Raw genomic sequence first — 16315 nt, forward strand, 5'->3', positions numbered from 1 at the left:
TTACTTTCTAATTGGGTGTGCAGGTTCCTGGGAGTAACCTGAAGATGACTCTGTGAACTCAAGGCGAAATTTGCAAATTTTGTTGTACTTTTTGCCATGCTTTCAAATTGGTACACAGATGAAATGTAGTAGGTCATTCATTCAAAGTCAAGCATGGGCTTCATTGCACAATGAAGCGAATTTAGCAGTACGCCCTCACCGATCAAATTTGCGTTATACATTCGTTTTATCCCGTGAACCCTGACCTCCCGTCAAGAAGGAAGATTCCGGAACATCAACCTTGCGCAGACGCCTTTCCTAAAGAAACCCAAAATAAAGTTAGCATAATAACCTCTTCTTTAGTCAGTACGTAAACACGATCCATGCTTGTGTACATCCGCACAAGCATGCATTTGCCCACGAACCGGGGCCAGGGTCGATCGACTACACCCGAGCCTGAAATGACGTAATTTCAACCACAACTGAACGCACTCCGCCGCACGCGACGGACCAGCAGCAGACGATCTCTGGTTACTAGGGCCAAGACGCGTTTGTACACTGTATGTATTAGGATGGGTATGCAACCGCTCATATGAGTTCTCAGGACGTGCGTTACAAAAAAGGGGGGACAGGGGGGACACTTTTTTCCACGGAAGTCACCGTCACCAAAAGGTTAGTAAAACTCCACTTTTTAAATTTAACCAATGTTTTGAACACTGTAAGCTCAAACAATAGAATAGAATAGAGGGCGCTGTTTTCATGACGATTGAACTGTCACTTCGTCTCTGCAAACTTGTAATTTTTTGCACGTTTGCCTTCACTACTTCAATCAATCTTGAAGTAGCATCCTTATGAATACTTGTAGTGACTGTGGAGAGCTCTACTAGGTGGATTTGCTGACTATGAGGTGGGAAAATGACCTGTAGCTTTCACCATTGAATGACAACCCTGGACAACAGAACATTCCCCAAGGCTCGGTGAAGGCTATTGTTTTCATGCAAATTGCTTGTAAACAATGACAAAATGCAACGACTGTGGGAAGACATCTGGTGTCAGCTTCTGTCAAGGGGATCTGTTTCTATGTAGAAAATGCAAGGAGAAACGTTTTTCGTCTAAACCAACTACAGCGACACCACATCAAGAAGATCAAACAGCCAGCAACATCACCGAAATGGACCAAAAACTGAACGAGATCAACAGACAACTCGCCTGCTTGCCATCTGTCGTCAGAGACATACAAGAAATCAAGTCATCCCAAACGACAATAACAAATTCGCTGGAATATTTCAACACTCTAGTAGAGGAAATGAGAACCAAATTACCACCCTGAAAAACGAAAACAGGCGATTACAGCAACAGAATGACGAACTGGTAGAGCGAATGTCAACACTTGAAAGAAACCAAGAAGATCAAAATCAGTACAGCAGGCGCGAAAATATTGAAATCCACGGCATTCCTGAAACTCAGGCTGAAAACACAGACGGCATAGCATTGTCAGTGGTGAAATGTATCGAACCAGGCATTACAATCAATGATATAGAAGTAACTCACCGAATTGGAAAACAAGATAGAAGACAAGACAAGACGCGACATCGACCTATCATCGTCAAATTTGTGAACAGAAGATTACGGGACAAAGTATACAACGAAAGAAAGAAACTCAAGGACATTACTACGGACAAACTAGGACACTCAAGCAAAAACAAAATATACGTCAATGAAAATTTAACACCTTGTAAACGTAAACTGATGAAAGATGTAAATGATAAGAGAAAAGCACTTCATTATAATATTTATGGACATACAACGGTAACATTTACGTAAAAAAAGAACAGGGTGCTGTGTCCGTTGTCATCAGAAATGAAGACGATTTAAATAAAATCAAGTAAGTCTTTTTGTGTGTGTGAATTTGAGTTTAGTATTTTTGTGATAATCATTTTTTAAACAAATATACAAGCTCCAGATGTAGATCTTTTCCAGGTATCTAGCGATACCTACAGTATTTCACAGTTCAATGAAACATTTTCAAATAGACAATCTGCTCTGTCAATCTCTCATATTAATGTTAGATCTTTAAACAAACATTTCGATGACTTTACTCAAGTTTTTCAACAAGGCATCAAAAATGATTTTAAGGTTATTGCTTTAACCGAAGTCTGGCAAATTAATTACAAGAATATGTACAATTTACAGGATTATAACTTAGAATTAAGATGTAGAAATCACGGTAGAGGTGGAGGAGTTGGTTTCTATGTACACTCCTCATTACAGTATGATATTGTTCATGATATCACAGTCCCAAATGCTGAATCATTGTGGTTGACTTTCATACACAATAGCAAGCGATACATTGTTGGTGTTGTTTACAGACCACCAGATGATGAAACAGCTATGTTCATTGACGGTCTTGAAAATATTTTGTATGAAATTAATCATAAATATCAAGGTTGTGTTTTAGTAGGGGACTTTAATATCGATATCAATCAATTTTCCAATACTGCACATAAACTTTCAGATACTCTTTCATGTTTAAACTATGTACAAGTTATTAGACACCCAACTCGTGTTACCTCAACTTCTGAAACCATAATTGACCATATTTACACGAATATCTATAGCAGTCATATTGACGCTGGTGTAATTTTTGCAGACATCTCAGACCATTTTCCAGTTTTTCTTATTTTTGAAAACACTTGTACATCATCATCTTCTGAGTCAAGTCATTCCCTCTCAAGAGATTTCTCAAATTTTAAGAAAAATGATTTCATAAGGGACCTTGAAATGGAATCTTGGGATGACGTTTTTTGCCATGAGGATGTTAATTCTGCATATCAATGTTTCTGTGTCAAATTTTGTAGCATCATTTCAAAACATGCACCACTCAAGCCCATGGGTAAAAATAAGAAAAGTAAGAACAAACCCTGGATTACAAGGGAAATTCGTAAGTCAATAGGTATGAAACACAAATTGTATGTTAAGTTAATTAAGAATAAGTTTAAAGAACCTTTCTTGAGTAATTATAAGAAATATAGAAATACTTTGACAAATATTTTAAGGAGAGCCAAAAAGTGTTATTATGCAAATCTTCTAATGGTAAACAAGAGTAGCACGAAAGAAATGTGGGGGGTTATCAATGATATTTTGGGCAAACAGACTTGTAAGAAACTTAAAGTACCAAATCAAATCACCGATAATTCTGGATGTCATACAGTAACATCTACACAGTTGAATGATATAGCAGAACATTTTAATAATTTCTTTGTTCAAATTGGTGAAAATCTTGCCAGTAAAATAGATGTTACTGCTGACTCAAACTTCACTTCTAATATGCACAGTCCAGTTCAGCTTTCCTTTTTTCTTTATCCTGTAACTGAAAGTGATGTTGTCAATACTGTTGCATCTCTTGATATCCACAAGGCGACTGGTCATGACTACATAAGTGTGAGACTTGTAAAAGATGCAATTTCTGTAATTTCCAAACCACTCTGTCATATCATAAATTTGTCATTTTCAACTGGTGAATTCCCAAATGATTTAAAAGTTGCAAGGGTGATTCCAATTTACAAAAAGGTGATGCAGATGATGTGAGGACCGGTTTCAATATTACCAGTGTTCAGCAAAATTTTTGAAAAAATTGTTAACAAACAGATGCTTTACTTTTTTGATCAGAATAACGTTTATATGAACACCAATATGGTTTTCGGAAAAATTACAGCACAAAATTATCGTTAGTTAACTTGTCTCAACATCTTTTGGAAGAAATCGACAAAGGTAATATTACAACTGGTATTTTTATAGACTTTTCAAAAGCCTTTGACACCATAAATCATGATATTTTGCTGTCTAAGTTAGAGTACTATGGTGTCAGAGGCTTACCTTTGCGATGGATACAAAATTACTTGTCCTCCAGAAGTCAGTTTGTCAGCATCGATGGCGTACATTCTCGTAAAAACATATTTCTTGTGGCGTTCCTCAAGGATCGATCCTAGGGCCTACTTTATTTCTTATTTATATTAATGATTTTCCTTGTTCATCTGATGTTCTTGATTTTAGACTGTACGCCGATGATTCAAATCTTTTTCACACCATACAAAATCCTGTAAACTTGATTTGAATGTGGTTACTAACAATTTATCTGCTGTGACTGATTGGTGCGATGCTAACAGGCTGACTATAAACTCTAAAAAGACTAAATATGCAATTATAAAAAGTAATAGAAAAGATTGTATATGTGAAGGTTCACTAAGAATGAAAAATGAAATTTTAGAAAGAGTAGACAGTGCATCTTTTGTAGGGGTAACTATAGACAGTAATTTATCATGGAAACATCACATTGTACAAGTAAGAATGAAAATCAGTAAGTTAACAGGTGTGTTCCTGAAATTACGTCATGTAGTACCGCTATTTACACTTGTATTGTTATACAATTCCTTTGTTTTACCCCACATAATGTATGGCCTTGAAGTGTGGGGAAATACTTATCCTACTTATTTGAATGATATTTTCCTGGTTCAGAAAAAGATGGTCCGTATAATGACCTTCAGCGATTATAACGCAAACTCGTCCCCACTTTTAGAAAACTTGGTATTTTAAATGTTTTCAAGCACATAAACTACAGCTTGCAATTTTTGTACATGATGTTTTAAACCACAGACTACCAGATACTTTTAAAGACTTTTTGTCCCGATTCAACATAGATATAGTACAAGACAAAGTGTTCGTAACGATCTAGCCATACCAAAAATTAGACATAAGGCAGGTGAATTTACTGTAAAATATGCTGCAACGAAAGTCTGGAATGCTATACCCATTGAAATAAGAGAAATACACAATAGATATCGCTTTAAAGTGGAATACAAAAATTATCTTCAGAATAGTCTCACTGGTCATTGATGTACATTAATCCTTGGTTTTTATTTTCATAAATTCCCTTTGTGTGAATTTGAAACTTGGAAACGGTTTCTTTTATCAAGTTTATGCTGTGTATCTTTTTTGTCTTCCTGAGAGCTTTCACGCCTCCATAGTTACTGCTGCAAATTTTTGATCCGCATTTTCCATGTAATTCATTGATAAATTTCAGCCCATACAGTGAATGTGTCAAATTACCAGGTATTCGGGAGTGACCCGATTAGTTGCAAGACAACTATTTTTCACTCTCGTTTTTCCTACACATATCAACACTTTTTCCATGTAACTGTCTTTGTGAGTGTGCTTTTTCACACATTTTCGAAAAGGAAATAAACCATTATTATTATTATTAAACAAGGAAAAAAATTAAAAAAAGATGAAAGATCTCATTGCACACTCATTTGCATATATATTTATGTCATCACAAGAGCAAGACTACTGAACATTATCATAGACTCTCGTTTTTCCCGAGAGTCTATGACATGATTCACCTTTAGTTTTTTATTATCTTGTTTATCTATACAGTTAGGATACACCTTGTGCATTTTTAGGCTAAAAAAATAGTGGAACACTTGCAGTTCGTGCATAAAGTTCTGTGATGTACAGTCAATTTTAATTATCAAGAAACAAATTTGTAACTGATCCTGATTTTTTTTGGCAGTGAAATCAATGAGAGGACTAATTTTTTTCCTTCCAACATACTTGGAATATCAAATAATTTTATTATAAAGTACTCAAAACACTCAGAACAAGCTATAGGCAAGCACAATAATTTGAGGCTTTTATAAATTTGGTAATGCAAAACCACTGAACTACCATTGAAGCAAAGTAGTAATTTAAATATTTAGTTTGAAGGAAAACCTGAAGAATAGTTTTAACAATATCCAGTTTAAAGGGACAAAGTCACTCATTTTTGACATTATTTTAGTTTAGTTTCTCTTGAAACATCATTTATTCCATTCTTTGACTGAAATATGCCCAATCACCAGATGATACAACTAAACTCTCACCCTGTACATGGTTATAATACATGAATTCTTCTTCTATGATACATTTTTATTACATACCAAAAATTAAATGATGGAAGAAATCATGCATTATGTCTATGTACAGGGTTGAGCTGTGACAACCAGTGATTGGGCCATTTCACTGTTCTTAACAAGAAAAGCAATATTTTAAAATCAACTAAAACGTGCAAATGAGCAACTTTGTCTCTTTAATTTCAAGAAAATGTACTGTAAAATTTTATATCAGATAAGGGAGGGAGAAGGGGTGGATCTGAGGAACAGGTTATTTTTCCCTAATGGAAATTGTTAATACAGCTTCCATATGTTGGTGTGAGTGTTTGTGGAGACAACAAAATATTGCTATGACAAATTACATGTATTGACTTTATTTTCATCTCAGATTTCATCAAACATTTGCAGTAGTATAAGGTAAAATGGTCACAGTGTCAGAGGAATACAACGTCTACTGCTGCAGCCATAATCATGACATCACAAAAGATCAGTTTGGCAGGTGCATAATGTCTACCTTCCTACAAGTGCAAAGGATACGAAGATTTGATGGTTCACAACGATATCCCTTTTTGTTCATAAAACAATTTTGAGCGAGTCCTTGTCACATGGCATAATGAAAATTTGATGTACATACACAGGACATATTAAGGATGTACAAGCGATAGAATTGATAGAATTGTTATTTGGGTTCTTCACTGTATATCAAAATGTGTAATAAAATATGGGGGTCACTGCACTCATTTGTGAGATACAAGACCATGAATTTTAACATTTAAATTTCATTTTTGAGAAAAACTTGCAAAGTCAGCATTTTTCACCATTGCCTTTTCTATTGGTGAAATCTTCCAATGCCATTTATCTCCACATTATATTTAAGCATGGTGACCATTCAATATCATTTTATCAGTATTAATATTATTTGTTTCTTTTGACTTAGCAGTGTGCAAATTTTCATGAAAATGGCAATTGGAACTGCTTTTCCAGCGATTGTCAATGTAAACCTAAGGGAAAGGATAAATTCCACCCATATAATGCTTGTACATCTTTAACTGATCTTTTTTTCTCTTTTTGTTGCAAACATACTGAATTAATGGTGTCCAACACAAATAGGAATGACTGAATTCTGTAACTATCAGTCTATACATTACACTAGGTCACAAGAGGACAATCAGTTTGATTACATTCATTACAATTTTTATCAGGCAATATGCAATTGAAAATTATGTATCATACAGAGAAAAATCAATTATTTAAGTCTTTATTCTAACTTGTTTTTGTATCTGAATTAAGTTTTGGTCCAAAAAATACCCTTTACACTACCTTAAAATATGTACAGTGAAGTATTCCCATCTAATGCTAAATTTTGCTAGGTGAGTTGAGCTGACCCAGCTAATGACTGCATATCTCACTAAACTTGCAACATGAACTTTTCAAGTAAAGCAATTAAAAGATTTTCCGCAAGATTGTCTTCATTTAAAATGAACTTGCAGAATAAGTGTCAGTGCAGTGCAGTGCAGGTGAAGGAATTTCATAGAGCATGAATTCTACTATAGCACAATTTTTGTTATGTACCAAAAAAATGGATGGAACAAATCATGAATTTTCTCTATGTACATGGTGCTGTGCAAGGTTCAGCTGTGTCAGAGATTTTGTACATTTTAGTGTGCAGAACAAAACGTATTCCCAAGTTATGCAGATAATGCTATATTTTGCTTGGTGTCAATTATCTGTTCCAGCTAATGACTGCATATTTCAACATCAACTCTGTGTAATACTTTTTAAGTAGAGCAATGACATCTTTCAAGATTTTCTTCATCAAAACTGAAGCAATAATTTATGTTAACATTATCTCTCATGTCACCGTGCAGGAATTGTGTAAACAAAGTTCTCAGCTGGCCACCTGGTTAAAAATTACCGGTAACTATTGTTTTAACAGCATGTACATGTAAATAGTAATTTTTACTTGGTAAAATGAGAATACCTGAAGGACCTCCCCCCTAAAATGAAAGTTATTACATTAACTCTTAGATTAACATATTTTTTAAAGCAAAATTTTAACCAACAATGGAAAAATTCCTACAAAAATACATGATGAATTTAAAGGTGGCCTAGTCATTTTAAAGGTGGCCTTGTCATAGCTGCACTATGACATAGACTATACACTTTGATGATCAAATTATCGTAAAATACGTCTAAATAAATCACATAGCTTGTGCCTTTCAATGGACACTATACATGTATATAGCTGCTTCAATTACCTGCAGATTGCAGAAGACAGATCAATTTTACTACATGTCTACAACGGACACTGATAATGTGTTTGTAATAGTGTGCCTTCTATGTTAATAAAACCTGAATTGATCCATATAATAACACACAATAGTATAACTGTTGAAAAAGAACATTCTCTTCTTCTTAAAGTGATACAAAAACTCACAATTCATACATCTTAAAGGGTAAATCTGGTATACATCAGAAATTGTACAGTTCCCTAACTTATATCACATACTGTTACCTCAATCTGTCACGTAGAGAAAGTGATGAAATCACACCGAATGGTGAGGGAGGATTCAGAGACCTTGATTCACAACCCTGTAAAGGGATATTTGGAGAATCGTGTACCGCTATACAATTGAGAAATGATGCAATATGCAAGGCTGAAAAACACGGCATAGACGACTGTCTCATATATTCAAAAAGTTGTTGCAGTATGGTCCAAAATTTCTCGAACAGATGCGAGGCTTGCAGAACACTGTACAACTGCCTGAAGTCAGCACGGTATAGGAGACGTATCAACTGCGAGACAGATGCATCTGGCCAACCAACAACATCCAGTGCACTAGTGTCCAGAGGACATACATGACCACAGAACAGTTGATGCAGGCATTGAAGGAGAATAACCAGCTGATAGAAAATGAAAGAGGACAGACCAAATATTACGCAACGTGTATTGACAGGGTGAAAGAAATAAAAATCCAGAAGCTTAGATACAATGGAAACCCTAACGAATAAGATTACCCGGCATTAAAAATAGTACTAGGCTACAATACCAAAGGGAAAATGACACATCGACACTGCAGTCAGCAGAACCATGCCATGGCAAGAGACTTCATCAACCAACTAATCTAAGTTGAAAAATGCGATAAAAAATGACTGAAAAACCTAATCCACCAACAAGAAACTTGATAAATAACAGTGGTACACTATCTAATAGACTAACAATAAATTTACTTAGCTGTATATTCAGAGTACCTGACGAAAACGGTAAACGATCCAACACCCCTGTGTGTCATGCTGCCACCATGCCACACACTGATGAAGTCGCGCGAAATTGACTGACGCCGTTCCTCAAAGCAAAATTTGATGACGTTTTGCGGTTAATTTTGCGACAGTCCGATTTACCGTAAAACGAAGTTTGGTAACGCACGTACCGAGAAAAAGTGACACACATTATTTCACCATTCTCTCGAATGTACGCCTAACTAGTGAAAAATAAACAGCTGCATGTTAGTTTTCTTTGTGTTCTAAAACGTAAACTGTGATTGGGGTGGCGTATTTCGAGGTCTATATAGGCTATATGGGAGAAGGCTGAAAATGTGTTTCATACCCTGGTATATCTAAAACCTTCTCACTCGCTTCCGTGAGACAAGTCGAACGAACGCGTGCGCGACCATAGTTACACCTAAAGACGAAACGTACACTTCAGATCATTGTCGAACAAACGCGCGCGCGTCCATAGTTACACCTAAAGACGAAACGTACACTTCAGATGGTCGTTGAGGGCGTCGCATATGCCATCTCTTGCTTTTCATTGTCCCAGGAAGCCCGTGAGTCAAGTACTGCCCATGTGAATGAGCAGATTATGATTGTGCTGTTCCAGACTGAGGTGTTATTTATAGGAATGATGCAATGGTAGACGGTAATTGATGTTTAACTGAATTTGACTTACATTGTATGTAACTCTTGTACTGTATAAACCCTATCAATTCACCTAGAAAAATATAATTAATATGATTTTAAATAATTGAATTAATTAGGAAATCAACAAAGCCAAAATAATTTTAGTGTAGAATTATTAGAAAGTTCAACTTTTTTGACAGTTCATAGTGAAATGCGTACCATCTTGGATGATTAAAACATGTAAAGGCAACTTTCCTGAATCCCAACTTTGACATATTCTGTATCGTCATGTATTGTTCTCTGTATGTTATCTAAAAGAAATTGCTCATGATAGTTTGTCATGATAGGTTGGTCAAATAAATAGAGATAGAGAAAGTTCCAATTTCCATTTATGGTCGAATTTGTAAGGATAAAATAAAATAACTTTTTGAGGAAAAAAAAACAGGGTGGTCAATTAAAAGAGTGGTCAAAGTGATAGGGTTTTTATGGTAAAACTGGGCTATAAGATTCCTCATGTTCTATGTATAGCAATTATGCAATCTTTGTAAACAGTGCAATGAAAGTGTTACATGATTCCTTATAATGCTTTTGATGACCTTAAACTAATTAAGTTGCAAACATTTGTCTCTTCTGTGTGCTTTCTCTGAGTACCTACAGGCTCAACTTATTCAACAGAACTTACTCGCAATGTTAATTTGAGAGTTAAAATGTGCTTGGTTAATCAGATGAAAATACTGATAAAGATAACCAGCTGAAGATTCTTTATAACCTGACAGATGCTGTTTTTTGCTCACGTGTTTACACACGTGAGCATATGTCACAGCGATGTCTGTCTGTCTGTCTGTCTGTCTGTCTGTTGGTCCGATATCTCAAAAACGGCTTATCAGATCAGAATCAAATCTGGTACATATATTCAGTTAGCAAATGGCAAGAACTGATTAGTTTTTGGTGGGTGTGGCTTGCATACTTTTTGCTCATTTGCATAATTAATGATTTTAGAAAAAACGGACATACATTAAAAACGACTACACACAATTTGATATATCAATTCTTTTGATATATCTATTCAATTGAATCCAAGATATATCAGCAGTGGGAACCATTAAGGGGTGACATGAATCATAGTTGCTAATTTGCATATTTAATGAACTTTACTAATTAGTGATATATGTCTGATTTGACTCAATCAAAATTGACCAAGCTTTGTATGTATATTAAAGATACTATTATTTAACATTATTGAAAGTCATTAAGCGTTTTAACTTTAGCCAATTCCTAATTTGCATATTTAATGAACTTTGCTAATTAGGGATATATATTTGAATTGACCGGACCGACGTTAATGAAATTTACTACATGTATTTGGAGCTACTATGATACAACATTTTTGAAAGTCTGTAAGCATTTTTACTTCAGCCAATTCCGAATTTGCATATTTAATGAACTTTCCCAATTAGGGATATATATCTGAATTAACTTGATTGTACTTGTTGAAACTTGCTATATACATCAAAGATACTGTGATATAACATTATTGAAAGTCAAAAGACATTTTAACTTCAGCCAATTCCTATAATTTGCATATTAAATGAATTTTCATAATTAGGGATATTTATCTGAATTGACGATCAAAAATTGATGAAACTTGCTATGTACATTAAAGACACTATAATACAATATTATTGAAAGTCATTAAGCATTTTCTTTTCAGCCAATTCCTAATTTGCATATTTAATGAACTTTCCTAATTAGAGATATATATCTGAATTGACTTGACCAAAATTGACAAAACTTGCTACATATATTGCAGATACCATGATACAACATTATTTACAATCATTAAGCATTTTTACTTAAGTCAATTCCTAATTTTCATATTTAATGGACTTTGCGTATTAGGGATATATACTAGGATTTACTTGATCAAAGTTGGCAAAACATGCTATGTACATTGATGATTATACCTGGTTAAAACAATATCGAAAGTCATTTCACATTTTCATGTCAGCTAATTTATAATTTGCATATCTAATGAGCTTTCACAGCTCGGCATATATGGCTTGAAGGACTTAGCCAACGGTAATTACACTAATGGTGATACAATGACAGCAGTCAAAGAACTTTAATATTTTTATTTCAGCTAATTACATATTTGTATACTTCATGACCTTTTAGAATTAATCGGCGGTGATTATTGTTCATTATGTTGATCATAATACTTTCAATGAAGTTTCAAACATGTGGCAAAGGTTCAAATTTACACATAACTGCAATATATAATGAAACACGTGAGCATTTTCAGTTCATATCTGGTTTTTAGCTCCCATAGCCATATGTATATATGGCAATGGAAGCTATTCTTATAGGCTAGGAAAATGTCTGTATGTCTGTATGTCTGTATGTCTGTATGTCTGTCCGTCAACATCAAAAACTCCGAAACCGCTGCACATTTCATCTTGATATTTGGTGTGTACATGGATGATGGGCTGTAGATGAGATTTTGTTCAAATGAAGTTGTCATTGCCAAAAATATGCAAATTAGTGCCAAAAAAGGCGTTTTCGGTAAAAAATCTCCTTCTTCATAACCGCTGGTCAGACAGCTTTGATATTTGGTATACAGGTCCCTAGGGATAACCCTTGGATTTGTTCAAATTGTGATGAATATGCAAATCTGTATTTTTAAGGAATTTTTTGTCATTTTTGGTCAAAAATTTATTTCATCAAAACCGCTTGTCTGACAGCTTTGATATTTGGTATACAGGTCTCTAGGGATAGCCCAACTTGGATTTGTTCAAATTGTGATGAAATAAGCAAATCTGTATTTTTAAGGAATTTTTTTGTCATTTTTGGTCAAAAATTTATTTCATCAAAACCGCTCGTCTGACAGCTTTGATATTTGGTATACAGGTCCCTAGGGATAGCCCAACTTGGATTTGTTCAAATTGTAATGAAATAAGCCAATCTGTATTTTTAAGGAATTTTTTTGTCATTTTGGTCAAAAATTTATTTCATCAAAACCGCTCGTCTGACAGCTTTGATATTTGGTATACAGGTCCCTAGGGATAGCCCAACTTGGATTTGTTCAAATTGTGATGAAATAAGCAAATCTGTATTTTTAAGGAATTTTTTTGTCATTTTTGGTCAAAAATTTATTTCATCAAAACAGCTCGTCTGACAGCTTTGATATTTGGTATACAGGTTCCTACAGATAAACTAAATATGATATACAGAATATATGATGAAATCTGCAATTTTGTATTTTTGGTGCGATTTTTGCCATTTAAAAAAAAATGTGTTTCTCAAAAATTACTTGTCTGATGCCTTTGATATTTGGTATACAGGTTCCTGGGGGTTCTCTTAGTGTGATATAGTGAAATTTGATGAAATCTTCAATTTTTGTATTTTTGGGTCAGTTTTTGCCGTTTTTGGTCAAAATATTTGTTTCTCAAAAGTTACTCATGTGATAGCTTTGATATTTGGTATACATTTTTATACATAATTATGATGAAATCATCAATTTTGTATTTTTGCAGCTAATTTTGCCATTTTAGGTCAGGCCATCCTGAAATGAGCTATCAAAGATCTCAACCTTCTTCATCAATACATATGTCACAAAACATTGCTCTCTTCATAACACAGCAGAGCTCTGTCGACCATTGGGTCGTTTGTTAGCTCCCATAGCCATATGTATATATGTTTACAAGTTTACATTTTATTGCAAATCTCAATAGCCACTGAGCAGATTAGATGAAAAATTAGCATGTAAGTACTTTGGGCTGACCTGAAATGATTATGCACATCTTGGGTCAGTATCTTGGACTTGCTATTTTTCATGAATTTTTTTGTAATTTTCTCCCATTTTTGGTCAAAAAATCTTCTTCTCTGAAACCACAAGTCTGATTGATTTGAAACTTGGTATGGAAGTGCATAGGAGTGACCTTTCTCAAATCTGGGCAAATCGTGGTGAAATTTGCATATTTGCATTTTTTGGCTATTTTTTTCATTTTTGATCAAAAATTTTTTTAACTCTGAAACCACACGTCCGATTGAGTTGAAACTTAGTGTAGAGGTTTTTATGGGTGACGTCAGTAAGATTTGATCAAATTCTGGTGAAATTTGTATAATTTTATTTTATTGGGGGAATTGTTTCTATTTGTGATAAAAAAATCTTTTAGCTTGATTTTAGCTTGTTTTGATAACTATATGGGAGCGACCAGTGACATTGTCACTATTTTTTTATGACGTAATCTTGATAAGCAAGGCATGTTTACTTTAATAAGAATGTAATTAACTCTTGTTTATATTATTATAAGCAGTAGTATCAAGTTGAACAAGCTGATATTGATAGGTTGGTCGGCTGTTGGAGGTTAAAAGCTGTAAAAATAAATGTGTGTATGTATGCATGTCTGTCTGTCTTTCTGTCTGTCTGTCTGAATGTATATATGCATGTAAGTATTTATGTATGTATGTTAGTTAGTATGTGTTGATGTATGTCCGTCCACATTAAAAACTCCTAAACCGCAGCACCTACCATCTTGATATTTCGTAGACAGGTGAACCCAGGGGTGGAGAAGTGAATTTGTTGAAATGAACATGCCAAAATCAAAAATATGCAAATGAGGGGAAAAAAAGGAAATATCCTGCAAATTGCTAAACTCTGCAACCACTGGCCAGATTTGGTTGAAACTTGGTATGCAAGCTCTTTATAGTGACTTTAGTGACATTTCTTCAAATTGTGGTGAAATGTTGAAAGTTGTATTTTTTGGGTAATTTTTCCCATTTTTGTCAAAAAATCATTTTCTCCCAAAATATTTGTTGGATTGCTTTAAAACCTGACAGTCTTGATCCTAGGGTTGTTTTCTGTCAGATTTTTAAAAGTCATTATGAGATGGAGCATGATATTGCTAGGGTATAAGATAAATTTGGACTTGCAATGGAATTTTCTTATCAATCAACACCTTGTGACGCCACATATTGTACTTCATTTATTATGCACATATCTAATTTTGAGCGAGCCAATAGAGCTAGAGGTCTGATTTTTGGTATATAGGGATAACTTAGCAATACAATTTTTTTGACAAAATGTCACGTGACCTCGGTGACCTTTGACCTCAAATGTACATATTTGTCCATAACTCAGTAACCACAAGTGCTACACCCTTCATGTATGGTATGATGGGACACCTTATGACACCACATATTGTACTTCATTTATTATGCGCATATCTAATTTTGAGCGAGCCAATAGAGCTAGAGGTCTGATTTTTGGTATATAGGGATAACTTAGCAATACAATTTTTTTGACAAAATGTCACGTGACCTCCGTGACCTTTGACCTCAAATATACATATTTGTCCATAACTCAGTAACCACAAGTGCTACACCCTTCATATTTGGTATGATTGGACACCTTATGACACCACATACTGTACCTCAATAATTATGCACATATCTCATTCTGAGCAAGCCAATAGAGCTGAATGTCTGATTTTTGGTATATAGGGATAACTATAGGAGAGAAATTTTTTGACCAAATGTCATGTGACGTTGATGACCTTTTACCTAAAATATATGTTTATGTCAATAAATAAGTAACCACAAGTGCTATGTCCTTTGTATTTAGTAGGATGGGAGACCTTATGACAACATACGCTTTACCTCATTAATTATGTTCACATCTAATTCTGGGCAAGCGAGTAGAACTAGAGATCTGATTTTTTTGGCACATAGGAATTAATTAGCAATATAATTTTTTTTTTTCAAAATGTCATGTGACCTCAATGACCTTTGACCTTGATTATACATATATATGCATATCTCAGTAACCACAAGTTCTCTACCCTCCAATTTTGATAGGATATTAGACCTTAAGATGTCACATCTTGTACCTCATTTATAATGCGCATATGTATTTCTTGACTGGCCAATACTGCTAGAGGTCTGCTCTTTTTTCCCGATTTAGAACCATAACTTAGACATGCCTCATGTGTTTCAAATTGGGAACAACGACACAGACCTATGCGCCCATAGATCTCAACATATACACTCCAGTGATACTTCTTATTGACCACATTTTCCTGCCCCATCAAGACTAATACTCCTATTACAAGTGGGGACTATGTCATTGTAAATGACTTGTTGAGTTAATGGTTGTATCACAGTATTCGATATATCTAATTCTGTATTTTTTCCATTTTATATTCTGAATAAATACATTAAACATATTTCACTGTCTCCAGTACATTACATTTAAGTATTTTCACTTCATGCACTTTATCCCTTTCACACATGTTCAAATATCTGACCAGAGAACAAACACTAAATAGTCCAGGATGGGAGCTACAGTGTCATTGTCTTAGTGTGATATATTGAAATTTGATGAAATCTTCAATTTTTAGCTCACATTTGGTATACCAATGTGAGGTAATCGTATAAGCTGAATCAGTTCATTTGCATGCCATTTGCATGTCTGTATGTATGTATGTACGTATGTATGTATGTATGTCTGT

At 34.4% G+C, this 16315-nt stretch overlaps 1 protein-coding gene across 3 annotated transcripts in view; it reads left to right on the forward strand.

Annotated features, from left to right (window-relative positions):
- Window positions 1-16315, forward strand: part of LOC139141336 (prolyl 3-hydroxylase 1-like) — a 328430-nt gene that overhangs the window by 170953 nt on the left and 141162 nt on the right. The gene's annotated exons all lie outside the window — the stretch shown is intronic.

The sequence above is a fragment of the Ptychodera flava genome, chromosome 9, assembly GCF_041260155.1.
Source record: "Ptychodera flava strain L36383 chromosome 9, AS_Pfla_20210202, whole genome shotgun sequence".
Classification (NCBI taxonomy): Eukaryota; Metazoa; Hemichordata; class Enteropneusta; family Ptychoderidae; genus Ptychodera; species Ptychodera flava.